Raw genomic sequence first — 19,705 nt, 5'->3', positions numbered from 1 at the left:
GCTTTTTCACTTTGCAAGCCTGTCACCTAAATACTACAAATTCCACAGTATTCGGATTGGAGTTCGCACATATTATAAGGAAAATCTGAACAAGAGATCATGCTTTTAGGAAGATGGAAATCTAAGGCCTTTAGAAGATACATTAGACTTTCACAAATTACATCCTAATAATGCTGATGTTGGTCGTGCATCAGAAGGAGCAGGAATTGTATTGCATTGCACCTTTTCAAATATGGAGATACTGGTTGTGTATCTTTAAAATATACTCTCATCACTTGCCTATACCTACAATAAAATGTTGATGTTGGTAGTGCACCAGCATTGCCTATGCAATTAAAATTGTTTACTAGTCAGCAGTGAAACTTGTTTGCCTATTTGCCATAAGATTTACATCATTGCTAAATTGTGTAGTTCTTCTGTTCTTCTACAAAGTGTCCATTCTTTGTACTTATGCATAATTATTTACACATTTATGTTCCATGTATTTCGTCAAAATGCACCAGCCCTTTTCAGTCCAATTGGCTGTTAGTATTTTCGACCCATAAAGGAACTCCGCGCAAATATTAAGACGTCAATGCTAAGATAACATCGTCGGGGGGATGTAAGGTAGGGTTGGTTTGCCCAAAACATCCAATATGCACGCCGAGCACGCGTAGATACTCCATTTGCTTATATATCAAATACCACTAAAGAAATTCTATACATTCTATAGTCAATTGACCAATTTGCCCGAGAAATAACACTGATGCCTGGTGCTTTTCTACCTCAAATACCATTTATGGGAAAAGGTTCACATTCGGTGTAAAATTACAAACAATGCAGCGAAAATGTAAATAAAACAGCATATCAAGTAGATACAGCATGTTAAGCTTGTTACTAAAATCACAAACCACTCCGCTTCAAAATCTATAAATATGGTTAGAAGACAAGGGTTTGAGATAGTATAATCATGCTTTGATTCACCGTGAGTTGACTGTGAAGTTTATAGTTGTTGTCAAGCAGAGTGCTGCTCACCAGTGACGCCGCAGGTTATTTGCTCAGAAATGTATAGCTCAACATTAAGTTAGGTTGATTTACTGATTGCCTTCAAATACAAGTCTCTAAATAATACCAATTCCTATAAACATAAAACAACAAATATCCATCAAACCATACAAATCATAAGGAACCGTAATTTCGTTAATATTTGTCAGAGAAATATCAGAAAGCAAAGTAGTTTCGTAAGAAAAGGAGGATATGGTAATCACTTAATTATTATTCGTCAGCAATAAGTAATTAAATATCTCCTTAAAATAATAATTCTATTTACAGACAGGTATTAGGATTAAGATTACATCGTATGAATAATAACCGTACTTATTCACTTTAAGAGAATCACAAATTATCTTAATTATCCCATTAATATTTAGATAGAAACACACACAAAGGAATCTCATTTGACAAAGGTAAATAAAGACACCAAAATGGTATTATCCCACGGAGGAGTTGATTCTCTTAAAGTCTCTTAAATAATGCAAAATTGTTCGCTGCATTAAACAGACCATAGTACAATACAAAACAAATGTTTAATACTAGGATAATTAACAATATAACTTTATATATAATGCATCTATAATTAAAACATTCTGGTCGTCATATGAACAGAATACATTGCCTAAAGCAGTAAGTGCAGTGAATGCTGGGAAATGTCAAAAATGAAAATAAGTAAGTTAAACAAACCTTGGAGCATGTAGTCCTCATTTGTGACAAAAAGATGTCCGGCATGTGATACGAATTATTTCCATATGTTATGTTATGAGAATATCCATTGTTTATGAAAAGCCACTTTTCCAATTCCAAAGTGGCGTCTTAGATGACAGCCAAAGTTTTTGATATGATATTTTTTTAAATAATGGGCAGTAATGACATTTTGAAAGTAATTGTTAAACCCAAATCTATGTTAGATTTTACTGCCTTAAGATAACCTGAAAACGTTCGCGAATTGTTTCTTGACACTTAACAACTTTATTTTCGCGATAATTATTTAGCTATCTAGTTTACATTCTCGGGACACTTTTTCGGTAAGATGAATAACATAAGACTACAGACATACTTTAAAGTGCCCAGAACTGATACACGTTACCTTTTCTTCTGTACAACACTAACAGGTTGTCTAGTTATGATTTGCGAATCCCACTTAATAAGTAACATGATAACTGCCTAATTAGATAAAAGATACGTATTACCATTTAGCTATAAGTAACATAATAACTCATGAATGAATATATTCTTCATATAGAAAAAAGGTCAAATTTCCTTGAATCAATTTGGTGCCATACCAGTACACGTTGCATGACGCGAGTGCAGGAATTGGTGTTTCCATAAAGCTTTCAGTTAATTTATTGATATTAAAAATATGGTTGTGGAAAAACTACAGAAACAAGGTCAGAAGCCGAAACTTTAAACATAAACCATAAACATAACCCTCTTTTAATGGCACAGGGTAAACGCCAATGACAATAGAACACAAAAACAAAACATCACAAACAAAGTGCATGTATTCTTTATTAAAAAACTAGGTATGTTTATCAAGGATTGTTAGGTACCACCTTGGAACGGTCAGTAAAACGTCCAAATTTACTAAGGGGGTTTAACCAGTGTATGTGCACAAACCTCACTTTTATCCCAACAATCCTGAAAAGAGTAAAAACGTAAAAGGTAAATCTTATCAAAGTATGTTTAAGACTATATCTAAATGTGAGCAGTGATTCCATTTTATGATATACTTAAAATAACAAATCAACCCACCAAACAGACCACATTCAGGTCAAATAAAAAGTGATCTACTGAACCTTGTCCTTGACAACAGTCACTTCATTGCATGTGTAAAGATAAAGCAGTAGACTTATACAAGGTTTTTGGAATTTCTTTTCTGAATACTTGTATTTAACAACTCATTTCCGGTTTTTATTTGCCAAATGAACTTTCATTATGCCGAGTTTGATGACTGCCAGTGAGTCATTCGTATAAAACTTGATTTAGGAAAATTTTGACTAAACCAAAGAATTAACCAGTTTTATACAATTGGCTGCCGGAAGATCAAGGTTGGTTATACACAAAATGCGGTCGAAAGCGCTTATTTGACTTTCGTCTGGGGTTTGTTTGATACTGAATGGGTTTTACTGTAAACAATAGAATAGAGTTCTTAAAGAAACCCTCTGTAATAAGAAAGGCGCAAAATGACCTTGACTGCAATCATTCTGAAGGCGGTTGAGTGACATTTTGTGTCATGTACAAAATTTGAAATTGGCTTGGCACTTGGAGTGGCACAAAATGAGCTCTAAATTGTTTAAGGGCACTCAATTGGATTAGATTGGAACCTTATTTAGGACTGATTGGTACTAAAATATCAAAACATAAGGTTGATCAAACACTTGATGGACTTGAAAAATGATACTACAGACTTGATGTGTTTACATGGGACTCACACAACTACAATGTCAATCGTAACAACTCGGCCATCTCCGGCAAGCTTCGAGATAGACCTCGTAAATAGTAGTAAGGATATACGAAAGTGCGATGCGGCTACCGGCGATTAACACCGTTTTCAATCCGCGTAAAGAAGGCCCATTGTAACAACTAGGAAATGGATTGTGTTAAAATAAACAAGAAAGACCATTGATGCAAACCATCAAAGGGCGCCGTTTAAAAGTTTATGCATTTGTTATATGTTGAAAAAAAGGAATGTCAAGGCCAACAAGCATATTACAATGCATCGAACCGCATCCATGAAAATCTCAAAATATTTGTAGTATTCTGCTTAACAACATAGGCTAAAGCATTGAAATTGAAGAGTTTCAAGTTGAACATTTCATAAGGGGTGTGGTACATTAATGAACACGACAGAATTAGGGTACTTGTGCACTGTACTTTTTGTCATTGCCACCTATCCATATACCAAGTTTTATTTCAATACCATGAGTATTTTGAAAGTAATGCTCTGGTCAAGAAAAAGAGGCAAAGGGCAATAATTCTGTAATTAGCTGAAATACAGCTATAGTCATTGTGCACTGCACTTCCTCTTATTGTGCTTTACCATTGAATGATGTTTAATGAAATTCCAAAAAGTAGTTTTCTTGTTATGCTACGGACAGGAAAAGGAACAAAGGGAATAACTCTTGCAATTCGCTGAAATAGAGTTATTGTTCTTGTACACTGCAGTTCTAATCATTTAGGGTGAGGGGGCAGTCACCATGCTGGAATGACAACTTGAAGGGAAGAATAAGTTTCCTGATTATATGGGGAATTAATCATGAAGAAGTGACATGAAATAACAATTTTTGTAGTACTTTAGTAAACATTATCATTTCGTTTGAAAGTTACAAACATAAATAGAACATAATTATTGAACTGTTATATAAAAAGAGAACATTGCTTACTAGATGAAATGCATTTATAACATAACATGCCTTGTTTTTAGCTGTTTAATAATACTCAAATGTATGAAATTGGACAAATTGCATAAAAAACTGGTCAATGGAGTTATAATGTTTACTTCTCCATTTACATGGTAAAGAAGAGTTGAAAATGAATGTGTTTAGTTGATAGTGATATTAACACAAAAATAGCATGTGGCTTATAGCACAATGGCAATTTTTTCAAATATGATAAAAATAATGCATACAAACTGAATATGTATCAGACTATGCATGAAAGAAATAATACTGTTTCTATTTTTCACAAAGCTTTTGAAATACAACAATGCACATATAAGCATAAATAGGCCAAATATGCACAAAATAATAGTAAACAATGTGTGAAAGTGATACTGAACACTTAAAATAATTTCTTTGTGCATTAAATGAATATATACCAGAAAAGCAATACTATATCAAGTCCAAAATGTATAATAACATGAAGAACACCCCTTTATGAATATCTTCATAGCAAATCAGAGTACATGTAAACAATAATCATTTATATAATTAGTATCAAATGTGTCTACTTTAAAGTGTGTTTTCATTTGCATTAAATTAATATATACCAGAAAAGCAATTATAAAAACCCTTAAATGTATAAGAAACTGAAGACAACAAAGAATAACACCCATTTATGAATATCTCCAAAACAAATCAGAGGTCACCTAAACAATAATCATTCATACAATTAGTATCAAATGTGTCTAGTTTTTGTGCATCTGTTCATTATCTTTAAATGAGCATCTTTAAAGTGAAACTCTTATTTGAAATCAATACATATATTATATTTGTATTTATAACACACATCAAATTGACTGATAAAACAATAACTCCTTACTAAATAATGCATTAACTGAAATATTGCTTACTGATTTATAACAAGCTTGTGGCCCTGTTTATAATAGCAGAAAGCATGACAAATATTAAATGATTGGTGATTGCTAAAAGATTTACTGTGGTCTACTATAGTATCACAAGGCAGAAATACCATGTTTTATGTTCATTCTTATTAGCAAATCGAACTCAAAATCCTTCATTAGAAACATTGTTGTTGACATCTATCAACCCATTTTGAAAAATCAAAACAATAATATTAATTGTGATAAGTCTTGTTTGGGAGTAAGAGTGCATCTTTAAAAATAGTGTGTGTTTTTTTTCACTTTATATGAAATAAAAAAATATGTACCAATTCAATTTGACAAATGAGACAAAAAAATAAGTTAGGAAATAGAAGTAGTAATTGTACATAATACAAAACAACAACAAAATTGACAAAGCTCAATATAACAGGAAATCTATATGAAAACAAAAATCATTAAAGGCCATTATTATTTAAACTGAATTAAGGTATTTAAGTAATACACACTTTAATAAAAGCTTTCACCGACAACATAGTTATTATCAAGGTACACTATGGGACTTTTATCCATATTTTGAAGATATTTTACCGTGAATTAAAAAATGTATTTAAGTTTCATTACACCCAACCCCAAACTCCAAAGGGCTACAAAGAGCGACAAGTAAATATTTTGTCTATATTAGATTTTTGTTTCACATTATCAGAACTTTATAATAAGAAATAAACACAACAGTTTCTGGTGAAATAAATTTCAGTTAACAGAAAACATAAGTTCAACCGAACAGCATTATTTATACACATGCAAAAAATCATTTTGATTGATCTTGTGAGTCTTCTGAACAGTATTTCGATGTTTGAAAATATAAAGCAGTTTTATAAATTCATAAAAAATGATAAATAATAAGACAACCTGCTGAAATCATTTTAAATATTTTATATGATGTCTAATGAACAATTTAAAATACAATTTATGATAGTTTACCGTTCAATTTTGAAAAAAATATACATAATGTCATATAACCATACATTTTTATAGCTAATAAAATGCTTAAAAATCAACCATTTTCTTGTAAAAATTGATAAAGCTTTATTGGACTTATTCATAAAATGTAATCATTCAAATAAATAAATTTTACGTATGATACTAACTCAGAATTCAGATTTAAAAACAATGAATGTACTTTCAAATTAAAATATGTAAAGAAACAAGAACACTATGTACATGTAGGCGGTAATGCCCCTCCAAAAATGTCAGAGTGAAAGTTCTCAACTAATTTGTCTTTTTGATATTATAACATGTAAACAGTCTCTGTAGGTAATCGATGTCTATTTGTTTTATTTTGTCAATGGTATTCTTACATTTAGAATTTTTCACAATAAGTCTTCACTCTTCAACATTTGAAGTTTGGTCCGTTCCCATGCGTTTGTACTTGTAGTGTGTGCACAGATGATAATAACTCAATGCTGAGTCAATGCTGATTTGGTTTTTATGCCCCTTCAGGTTCTTTATCCATCTAGAATGTTTAGTGCTGTAAAGGAAAAAGAATGTACTTTAAAAGGTCACATACCAAAACACATCATTTTTAAACAAAATTTTAAGTCTAATATTTTTCTAAGATAAAACAATCAAATAAAAAATTACATACTAATATCATATACATAAATAATGTGCATAAGTACATTTAAAAATATGAAACATGTACATAATGCACCAGTCAATTGTAACCATGGCCCCCCAGGTGCGGGGTTATGCCGGGAATAGCCGGAGAAAGGGGCTGTGTTTTTACCTTTCAGGTGGCCCTGCAGTGCCGGGTGAATGCGGTGGTTTTGTCTTCGAGCAAAATATAGCGGGGAATATGCCTTACCTAGGCTCCCTGGGGTGCTGGGGCATATGGCAGGGATTTGACCATCAGTTCGTCCTCGCAGGACGAGGATTTTACCTGGGGTTGGCTGGACCGAAAGTCAAAGTCCTGGCTATTCCCCTGACCTGGGGGAGGGGGGCGTGGTTACAATTGACTGGTGCATAATGCACCAGTCAATTGTAACCACACCCCACCACCGCATTCACCCGGCACTGCTGGGACACCTCGAAGGTAAAAACACAGTCCTTTTCCCCCGCTATCCCCGGTATACCCCGGGGGCGTGGTTACAATTGACTGGTGCATAAGTAGATGTAACATGTATATTTATAATAATATATAATTATAGTACATGTATGTAAAAATATTAACACGCTGTCTTAACATTTAGCAAATAAAAATGATTTAAGAATTCCAAAGATAAATTAAAAAACAAACATTTTTGAACACATTAACGTACAAAACTTCTCAAAGATACTTACATACATAGCTCTTTGATACGAATATCCCAGTTCCATGCCGATTGTTGACATTTGTTTTTTCGACAGAAAATCTTCTCTTACGCGTATAATTCACTTGTAATCCATGTTTTACTGTAATGATTAAAATTGTTAGGTGTATCGTAATCAACTGTCAGTGTGCACTTTAAGTGTTTACTTATTTTAAACGTTTATTCATGATAAAATCATCACCCGAGTTTCCAACTACTACGATGTAGAAATTCCATTATTGACCTATGAATAGCGGGGAAATACCTTCTGGTTCTAAAAATAGAAACATCCGGTATGTGTTACAACTCGGGGACAATCGTAACAAAATTTTACTAATGTCACCTTCAACACATTAACAAATAAAGTTAGGTGAACATTTAATTCCAATATCGATTAGATTTAAGAAAAAAGATTACCTCATGGTTTATCAATGCAGTAAACATAACAAAACAACATAAAACATAATTATTCCCATTCACATAATTACCGGTCCACAAATTTTACATTTCCGGCACATGATATTTCAGATATTTCAGGTAACCAATCGGAAAACGTAAACGAATCGGGAACAGTTATTAAACTTATTTGTCGTTCTTCCGAAATAATGTTTTGAAGATAAATTGAAGACTATCTATTCAACCATAAAAAGCGTTTTTAACACCCATGCAATCGCCACCCATTTGCATTTTTTAATCATTATAAAATAACAGTAAAACCCAACTGTCAACCAACTTAAAAACCGCTCCTACCACTAACTAAAATAAATTCCCATTCCAAAAAAGGCGCGCACTTTAGTGCGGTGCCTATTAATGTGCTTGTTTAAGAGAAAATATTTATTGTTACCTCAAACAATGTTCGTTTTATGAATATATAGATGTTTCCTTATACATGAAGCACTCAAGAAAAATCATGAGCACACAGAAAATGAACTTGACAGTAATTGAAATGATCATACGGTTCATGGCATGCATGAATCATTACATCGGATTAAATGCATGCATGGACTAAATGTCAGCATTTTCTCAACAGCCATACGATTACCCTATGAAATGTAAGTTTTAAGTCATACTTTGCTTGTGTTATTTTTCACACCATGCTTTGCCATTCTAACAACATTACTATTCTGTAAAATCATTGATTGCATTGTGCAAAGTTTTGTGGGTTGTGGGTGGGTGTGAGCTTGGCACCCAGTCAGCTTTACCAGCTGATAGCCATGCATGCCCTTACTTCAGCATTATTGGGTCTGGGCTGCAAAGTGAATGTTTTTGTCTAAACAGTTCTGTGGCCAGTGTTGGGTTGGGGTGGGCAGTGACTAGCCACCCAGTAAGCTCAATGGTAGTACCATACAACGGTCATGTGGCTATGCACCAGTCAATTGTACCCCCCCCCCCCCCCGGTCCGTGGAATAGCGGGGACTTTGCCTTTCAGTACAGCCAACCCCGGCTAAAATCCCCGCCATGCGTGGATGATAAAATGGTAAAACCCCTGCAAAATGCCCCCACGCCCCAGGGACTCTAGTTAAGGCCCATTCCCCTCTATATTTTAAGCGAAGACAAAACCACGCATTCACCCAGCACTGCAGGGCCACCTGATAGGTAAAAACACTGCCCATTTCCTCGCTTAACCCCAGTATACCCCTGGACCTGGGGTCGGGGGGGGGGTACAATTGACTTGTGCACTAAGTTGACAGAACTTGTCTTTAAATAGTCTTTGTTCACGGCAGGTCATGCTTCACTTTACCTCCTAGGCTTTGGAGAAGCCCACTCATTAAAAGTTTCTTTACACATTCTATTTGTCTTAATCAATAATTATAAGTCTCAATATCTTTGAGTAAATTGTCATTTTTTATTAAAAACAACAACACCAAAACAGTAACTGATAAGATACTCAATTGATTTTTTTTAACAAATAATTAGCCTTGTTACTAAGCTTTTCAGCAATATATACCAGACCTTTTTCATTTATACTTAATCTATTTCGAATAATTAGCCTTTAGATCACTCTTCACACAATGACTCTTAAATGTCCAACTCCATAAAATGCGAACAAGAATAGTTACAATTTTGATCAACATGTCCCTTAATTTTATTTTTAATATTAGTCAAGCAATAACAGAGCCATCTGTCTGCAATCCAATGTAAAATTAATGATAATTTAGTTTTTGCTCCCATTTTTACTTTCATTTCTGTGCCAAGCCCTTTTAAGTGCATTGAGTATTTTGGCACAATCTTTCTGGCATTTAATCCCCATATATATATATGGCTTTAAGTTGCCATACAAATTTAAGTCTTCATTATGAAAGATACTGTAAGTCTCAGTCTTAACCATAAACCCACAATGAGAGGACTAAAGCATTACCATGTGTCAGAGGTATAGATCTTTCTATGCATTTTATTTGTCTAAATATATTACCGGTCTCTTTAGCAATATCCTTGTGCCTCTTTGAGTACTTGGCTTGACGGTTTGGTTTTTAATACCGTACATTGTTTTGAATGTTTTATTTGCACAAAACAATGATGATGATGAAGACACTATGCTATGCCAAAGCCTCAATACATTTTCTTCAAACAAAAAAAGGACATTCAGAATAACTTTTATTACATCATTTGAGAAAATAAACTCATACAATCAACAAAATAAACATGCATCTGTAAAATCACAAGTCATGTTATGTGTTCGTTAAATTCAACTTAATAAAGAAATTAAATATTGGTTGCAGTAAGCAATGCTCATCACTTCTAATAAACATTCCAACAGACTGAAAAACAAATCAACACAAATGGAAAAACTATTTGCAAATCAGCTAGTATCTTATTTTATGCCTAATCAGATTGCTATGCAAGCTGGAAGCTTACAGAAGCACTCTTAAGTCTGTTGCCAAAGTACGGACATCCTTTTCCTGAGGTCATGAGAAAGTATCTTGGAGGGGCTTGAACCCACAACCTTGGATTTGAGGCTTATCCTCTAGACCACCTTTTCACATTTTAAAGAGCCCAGTTTTCAATATGGCATTTGCAAGAATGTGCCCTATTAAAGGCTTTTCTAAAGTCTTAAAAATTTAACTGAACAAAATAGTTCTCCTTTATTTGGTCTGCCAATGCCTTCTGTTTCTGTTTTTGTAGTTATTTTCCCTCCTTAATATAGGAAAACCACTTTAAGCGTAGATAAATCCTTTACCATATAACCCTTTTAAAATATGTGTCCGGGTGTATCTAATAATCACGGGCCAACAGATTACTTTTATCTGCAACTTCACATCAGTATTGAGTCATCAAATATTTGAGATGACAAGAAGTTTCACTGAATGCTTTGTTTCCATCTTGCACTCATTTCCCCAAGGTAGGCGTTGCAGTTGTGTTAGATGATTTCCATGCATTACAGGTCAATCCTTATACAATGGCATTTTTGATTACATTCGGATTCCAGTGCCTGAAATAGAAAACATAAAATACAACAGAAATAATAGGAATTATATTTTCAGATCAATTATTTTAAAAGCCTGTACAACAACAGAAAAGTATTCACAAAATATTAAGTGCAACACCAATTTAAAGCTGCATCCTCACAGTTTTACTGTTCTGCAACCTTTTTATTTTTGTCTTTTAACGAGCCAATTGGCAACTATTGTGCAAATGTATGGAAACCAGTGATATTAGACTGCTGACATAATATCAGATCACAGTCTTTCATATTCAAGATTGAAAATTTGGTATAAATGCCTTCTACTTAGTCATATAAGGTCACACATAATAGAACAGATTTCAATTGTTTGGAAAATAATATGTTGCTATTGCTTTAAGCCATATATCTGTGTACATTTAATTTTATTACTCCTTTAATATCAATTGAGGGCTTTTGAAGAATGACCAAGAAGAACTGTCAGTCTGTGAGAGAGCAGCTTTTAGCTCTGGACTACTGGTAAATTTAAGAATATGAAATGAAATGGTTATCATGTTTAAATTCCACTACAATGTTGATATTTTAATAATAATACTATCAATCCTTGTTGATTAATTGTACAAACATGCAGGTACATTTGGGCTTAAACCAATAGGATACTTGATTGGTAAATTATTGTTCCAATTTCGAAAATAGCACTACCATTACCTCATCCGCCTTTTTTCATTAGAACAAGCCAGGAATTCAGAGTCGGCTGCACCATTGGTACCATACTGCTCTCTGACAATAAGATTAAAATTTTAATGTCTGCATTTCATTGGCACAGTAAAATGTAAGCATTTTTCAATGTTTCTGCATCACCACCAGCGGTGGATATCATAGAATTTAACCATGAAGTTGAAACTGGAACCAATAATATTAATCTTAAATGTGTGCTGGTTTATGCGTTCAAACTCATTTTGCTAAACCACTTGAGATCTAATTTATTTAGAGAGCTATATTAGTGAACAGGCATCAATTGTGCCATTACATTAAGCTGTTCGATACCAACACTCACGGACATATAAACCATACATCCTTGGTTAAAATAATGTAAATTCTAATTATAAAAAAATCAAGTTAATGAAATAAAATGTACAGTATATCTCTTAGAATCTGTCAAATGGAAGAAGACTTTACCACACCCACTAAGAATTAATGACATTTCCATTTAGTTTCTCATTAGGGCTCTTTTAAAACCATTTTTATATTTTAATAAAATACAATAAGTATAAAAAATAACACTTACACACAAATAAGTGGTAACAGTTACGCTCCTCATTCTGTCTTTGGTCTAACTTATCTCTTGGTTGTTTGAACATCTTCTTGGTCGGCCATGATGGACTATTTTCTTACGACCCGTATTATATCCGTGGCCATATCTTCATACTAGCCGAGGAGTTCCGATTGCTATAATGCATGTAGCTTGTTAAGTGTACCTGGTCTAATACAGGGTCATTTTGCTGTTCACTTGACTTCTAATCGAGGAAATATATGAAATATGGTTAAATTATCAATTACATTTCTGCAATGGTATGAAACCTTGGCGTTTTCAAAAATATAAAAAGCTATACATATTCTGCCACCACTTTTTGATACAAACTAAAGACAAATAAACTGATAAAGAATAATTAGTAATTTTAAAATGACCTTAACCTTGAAGTGCTTTATTTTATATCTCAATTTGATGTATGTTATAAAATCAATTTAATCCATGTGAAAATTAACACTATTTTATAAAATTAGCCCTGTTTAAACCATAAAATCTTACTCACAATTTAGGGCGGCCATCTTTGACGCCATCTTGTATATTTCCTTTTCACAAGAGTCGCCAAGTGACCAAACTCACTTTCCATATTCTAAAGACTAACATTTATAATCACATTAAAATAGTTTGTATAGCAGAGGGATGCAGTCAATTTCTTTATCTTTCCATTTTTTTCTGCCTTGAAGCCCAGACGTTTATGATAAGTAAGAATATGTACGATTCAGTGAATGAAATATTTCATTCAGGGATGAGCTGTTGCGCTAGGGGACCTTAAGTCGTCCGTCGTCATCTTTTTTATTCAAACAAATTCTCCTCCTTAACCACAATAGCCAATTGGAATGATCCTTGGATGGTCTACTCTCAGATTCCTTAAATAAAAATGGTTCCATGTAGAACTCTGGTTGCCATGACAACCAAAAGGAAAAACTTCTCCTCAAAAACCGTTGATTTTAAAATCATGTGATCCTTTATCAAATTCCTTTACGGAATGTTTATTCTTTAAAAACCTTGCCGACAGGGGCGGGGCTGGTTTTCACTAAATTACTATATGGAAACTCCTCAGAAACTGCTGGTCAGATTACAAAATAACTTCACAGCAATGTTCCTAAGGGGGCCCTTTTATTATATATATTTATGAAGTAAAAACTTTGAAAATCTTCTTCTCTGAAGCCGCAAATCATAGACCTTTAAAATTTGGAATGTAGTCTAATGTAGTGGCCGTTTATCAAGATTGTTAAAATTATGTGCCTTAAGTCAAAGCTGACCCCGCCCCGTTGGGGTCCCTGGATATCCATATACTTATGTACTAATATTTCTTCTTTTCTGAAACCGCATGGTCAGAACCATTGATAGTTCGTATGTAGCCTCAGGTAGTAATTTTTCAAAATTCCAAATTGTTCAAATAATTCTCTTTGGAAATAAGCTGGCCCCTCCCCGCTGTCTCAGGTGTTCTTATATAATACTTATATAGAAATATCTTTCAAAATCTTCTTTATAAACCGCATGGTCCAGACCCTTGATATCATGTAGTGGTAATAACTACCTACAAATATAGCAACCAATGACCTTCTTAGCAACAAATGACTAGATTAGCAACCCATTACCTTCTTATCAACCACTTACATACTGAGCCACTAATGATTTCCTTCGCAACCAATGACATACTAAGCAACCACATTCTTCATTAGCTACCAGTGACCCTCCTTGACTACAGATGACTTTCTTATCAACCACATGACATCCTTGGCAACCATTTACTTACTTAGTGACCATTTACTTCTGTAGCAACCAATGACTTCCTGAGCAAAAATGACTTCCTTAACACGACTTATATCCTTAGCAGCTAATACATCTATAGCAACCAATGACTCAAAAGCAATTTTTGGCGTTCTTATTAACCAATGATTTCCTTTGTTGCAAATGACAACCTTAACAACTACCTATATTCATAGCAACCTTTGAATTTCTTAGAAAAAAATGACTTCCTTAGAAGCCAATGACTACCTAAGAAACCAGATAATTCCCGAGCATCCACTTACTTCCATAGGAGCCAATAACTTCCTTGACAACCAGTATCTTCCTGACTAACCCCAACTTTCTTAGCAACCAAGGACTTCCTTTGCAACCATGATTTCCTTACCAACTACCTTCATTAATAGCAGCGAATCGCTTCCTAAGCAACCAATGACTTGCTTAGAAACCATTTACTTCGTACTTCGTACTTCCCAGCTATAACTTTCTTAGCAATCTATGACTACCTTAGCGACAAGGGAGTTTCATTTCAACTAATGACTTCCTTACCAACTACCTATGACATCCCTAGGAACTAATGACTTCCTTAACAATCTACGATTAATGCCACTACCTTCATTCATTGCAAGCAACTACCTTAGAAACCACCGATTATCATACCAACTAATTACTTCCTTAGCAACAACTTCATTCCTTAGCCACCAATGACTTTCTTAGCAACCAATGATATTCTTAGCAGCCACTCTTTTCCTTAGCAACTACCAGCATCCATATCAACCAATCACTTCCTAAGCAACCAATCACTTCCATAGCAACACTCGGCTTAAATTGCCATCACATCCATTGTCAGCTGACAATGAATTGGCTTCCATGGAAATACTTTTGATTCCCCCTTACAATGACCTGCCTCTTTATCAACCATCCAATTACTCGGCAAACACTTAATTTCTAGGCAAGCAGCAACATCCTTCATAACCACTGAATTGTTTCATATTTGTTGAGCGATATAGGGTTCATCATAGCCCTTTTGTTTGTACTTAAAATGAATTTCTGATGCCACTGAAATACTACTATTTTTGATTCAACAAAAATAACAACCCTAATGTTTTTACCAGAGAAGACAAATAATATGTATCAGCTCTTAGTGAAATTACTTTTCAGCAGCTTGTTGAACATTTATCGAAACAAAATGTATCGATGACACTCAGTCAGGTCATTATATACCAAGGATTTGTTGGTATATTAAGTTAAGGTTATGCTTTGAAATACAGTATCTAAACATTATCAAATTTTACGAAAAACATTCGAGCATTATCATTATCCATTAAAATGGAAGTATAGAGGACAATTGATTGTTTCAGTGCAAGATCGTTTTATATTTCGCCAAGTGAGAAGCGAAAGCTTTATTTCTAAAGTGGCGTAACCACAAGTGAAATATTAAATTTTGTTGTTCACGAGGTGAAATATATTGTGATCTTAAACTAAAAGAAAGATATTTTTTGCCTTCAAGGAAATAAAAATGAAATCCAACTGGTTTTTTTTTTCAGAAAAGTGCGCCCATTAAATTGTATCTAAGCATTACGTCATTTTAGAAATGACATCGTTGAAATCGTGTCCCAGACCTGTGCGCGCTGACGTTTGATTTGGAAGTGATAGCGGGGTAAAATTACAAAACAGTGAAAAATATAAAATGTTCGAAATGTTTAATTTGTTACCCGATTTGTTCAATGTTGTTTTAAAAGTGCCTGATGGTATACTATCACAAACTAAAACAAAGTCAAAACAAGAACTTGCAACATAATCGGAAAATGTATTAAGGATGCTTGTTCTCGAGCCTACTTACACAACTTTAGTTTTGGAAAACTACATTTTGTAACATGCTTATGATAGCTTTGAATACTAAGACTTTTACAATAAGTGATTCAGATCAGTGATCATAATATTCCTCTTCTATTCTGTTCCTTTGTCATAATTTTGTATCATTGTTACAAAATTTCCTGTTCACTTTCAATGATGGTCTTCATTTATATTGCTTTGTCTTCGTTATTTACCTTTTCACCCACTTGATCAAGTGATGATTCGCGTCTAGAAAACACTTTAAAAAAGATGAAGAGTAATTTGTGCCCGTTTTGTTTTACTCCTCACGGATTATTTTGTGGAATGTTATTATTTGGATGCACATCAATGGTTCATTTGCAACTTCCAACTTCCGTATTCCAAATATCTACGTCGTATTAAAACAAATGCCAGTGCGTGAAAATAACATAACCAACTTTGAGAAAGGTTTACTCCCAACGGAAACGTGTTAACTTCTTTTGCCAAATAAATACCAAGTCCTATGTATGATTTTTCTTTCAGTTCTCCAACTGAATGAGGGAAAGACATATTTATTTTATGTTTTAAGATAGCTACAAAATATCTGATGATTCGTCGATGCAGATAGTACGCCATTTTTGTTAGTGAAACAATTTTCCTGCCAATGTGATTACAAACAAAATAACATTCATTTGAAGGCTGTTACCTTTATTTATTAATTTATATTTTTCTTTCCATTTTTTTTATTATTGGTGTTTGAACTGTCACACGTATGACGGATCTTTCCAGGAACGTTACTTTTCTAACATAGATTGCTGCATTCCCCATGTCATTAAGTGACTGGTCGATATTTTTCTCAGCCCTTAGGGGGTGGTTCCGTATGTTTTTTTTCATTTGTTGTCTAGAAAAAAACACCCCTTATTAGCAACACGCGTACCAGGTAGACAAAGAGTCCTGGTATAATACTGCAGTCAGTAATATACGCACTTCCAATACGCACTTCCAATTTACGTTACGCCTTTTTGCAAGGGCTCACATACATCGAAAGGTGAATGTGTGCCGGTTGATAAACAAGAGCTATCTTATAATGTGGTTTATACCCCCGCGCACCTAAGTGCAGGAAATACTGCCTGGATATAATAATTAAAGAAATCGAGTCGAACGTGTCCAAGTTGATGTGCCACAGATTTTTCAATAATTTAGAGACATGAGGAAGATATGAGGAAAAAATAATGGTTCTGTAATGACCTTGACCACAAATGTAAGGAAACATGTCTTATGCACGACACATCCGCATGCTTTGTTGCTCACTTCTGCTAAATAATTTTGAAATCAACCGATGAATGAGAAAGATATGTACCGGACACGAACTACTATCAGTAAGGCTTATTTAGCAAAACATACTAAGTTCAGAAGCTTTTTGTGGCTTTGACCTTGAAGTAAGGGACTCGGATCGTGTGCGCATCACATGCTATGTTGCACTTCTGGCATTTTTTTAAATCCAACAATGAATGAAAAAGATATTGACCGGACAGTTGCTGTGACCTTGACTTTGAATGTAGGGACACGGGTCTTGTGTGCTACACATCCTCGTGCTAGGGTGGTCACTTCTGACTTATAGTTGTAAAATCCAACAATGTCTGAAAGAGATATAGACCGGAAAAACGGGACGGATGGATGGGCGTGATATAGTAAAAAGATAAAAGTCATATAGGTTTGTCCTACCGTGTGCTTTTCCGCAACTCTTTTTGTAAGAAAACTATTTAATTGGGCGTTGTTGAATAAAATATGCAGCGTCGGTTAAAAACAGCTTAAAACCGAAAACAAAAATAACAGGATAGTTGAAACGATATCATTAACTTCCTGAATTGATATCGGGAGGTCCTCGACTCGACGTTTGCCTGTTTCTTCCATATTTCGTTTGATTTGTCAACGAATTATTCCTTTCCTCCATTTCTTGGAAATTGTACGTTCATTTAACCAACCGGTATTATTGTATCACAAGATAATTTCCAAAGCCTCTTCTATAAATGACTTGTACTCAAATAAAGCCGTAGGGTCATTGTTCAAGTTCTGTGTCCTTACTGAAAGATACTTCCTTCACTTTTTCACACCGTACCTTTGATTGTATATGTTCCGTATTCAAAAATGATATATTTTCACTTCCTTATCTTTATAGAGGGGATTGTATCTTAAAACCGCGTGTTTCATATCCGACTGGTAATCACAAATGTAACCGTGGTATATATGTAGTCGTTGATTGTGGTCATATTTTCTCAACTACAAATACTATTGAAGTAGGTAGTTTGAGCAAAAATGCCTAATGTTTCACTAACAACACTATGTGTAATAGAAACTTCCAGTCATCTGCATTCGTCCAGTTTTCCTTTTAGATCCCCTTTAAGATTAGTGTTCCTGTTTAAATCCATTTGTATCACATTTGTTGTGTATTCAAAAAAGGAACACTAGTTAAAGCATAATTATGCGAGTCACATATATCAATAATAAGTGATTATTCTAACAAATCGTGTTTACCAGTAAAATGTAAACTTCTAGCAAATAAACAGTGATTAACAAAGTAATTACAACAGGAATAGTTATGAAATTTGAGAACCGCTAAGTAAGTTTTCTTTAACCCGACTTCTTCATGTATATGACGCATTACATAATTACAGCAGTAATTGCGCGGTTGTTGTTGATAATGGGTTGCATGATCGAGAAAGAGTGAATGGTATTGCCTATCACTTATCAATTTGCGAGACCACTTTAACAGAAGTCTATCATTTCATAAAAACAATAAAAAGGGGGAAAAGAATGCTCCCATTGAACCTTGGTGTTGGCGAAAACAAGGTGTCATGTTAAATGTGAAGAATCTACCAGTAGGTGGAAATGGAAATTATTTCTCGAAATAATAACATGAATTAGCAATATAACGTATATATCTAGAACCACTGGTGGTAAAATTGTCCGACTTTAAAATCTATAAAAAAAGTTTAAAGTTCATATGTTTCGATATTTATTTCATTTCCAAAATAAAGGTGTGAGACAAGAGCGTCGGAACCAAATGTTAAGTGATAAATAGTTATTACTGCTCAGGTAGTTCAACCATCCAAATCGTTAGCTTATTTTCGCCTAAATATTATTTTCTTGAGTGATCTTGTATTCACGAAAATACCTATTTTCAAAAATGCTACTGTTCAGTACTTAATATATTGTAAGAACTTATTACATGATAATGGACCTTAAACACAATTTTATTTCATTTTTGTAAATGCTAATAAAAGCTTAATTTATTTCCTTATGCCCTCCCTTCTCCTAAAGTGTGATTAAATAACTTTCATTTCCAATTTGAGATATTTATTAAACGGAGAATTGGTTGTTTCTTTGTAGGATCGCAATATATTTCACCTCTTTAACAATAAAAGTGAATATAAATTTTGGTGCTCACTCGGTCAAAAATATTATGATCTTACACTGAAACAAACATTGATCCTCTTAGTATATTTTCGAAGAAAAAAAAAATCCTATTTTCGCGCAAATAACCTTTTCTTACCTACCGGACGTATGTTTCCGGTCATGTGACCAGTGCTGGAAAACCCCGTCTTGCACCCCCTATGAAAGATGAGTCACGCGGTGGGTAAACGTGATTAAATTGGAACACAACTATGACCTAATTAAGGAATGTTTATAATCGGAGTTATTATAAAGGTAAAACACCCATCTATTAAGCGTTTTTTTATTTATTTTGAAAATGTGTTTGTGAACTA

The 19,705-nt window shown here is 33.9% G+C and overlaps 1 long non-coding RNA gene across 1 annotated transcript; it reads right to left on the bottom strand.

Annotated features, from left to right (window-relative positions):
* Positions 1–10,253: 10,253 nt before the first annotated feature.
* LOC128238232 (uncharacterized) lies at positions 10,254–18,198 on the bottom strand. Its single transcript, XR_008261655.1, has 3 exons — positions 12,354–18,198; positions 11,774–11,845; positions 10,254–11,095 (listed from the first exon to the last, which is right to left on the bottom strand). It is a non-coding gene; the product is annotated as an uncharacterized LOC128238232 (long non-coding RNA).
* Between the last annotated feature and the right edge of the window lie 1,507 nt (positions 18,199–19,705).

This window comes from Mya arenaria, chromosome 6, assembly GCF_026914265.1.
Source record: "Mya arenaria isolate MELC-2E11 chromosome 6, ASM2691426v1".
NCBI classification, from domain to species: domain Eukaryota; kingdom Metazoa; phylum Mollusca; class Bivalvia; order Myida; family Myidae; genus Mya; species Mya arenaria.
The sequence above is the reverse complement of the archived record's forward strand: the minus strand, read 5'-3'. Positions and strand labels throughout refer to the sequence as shown.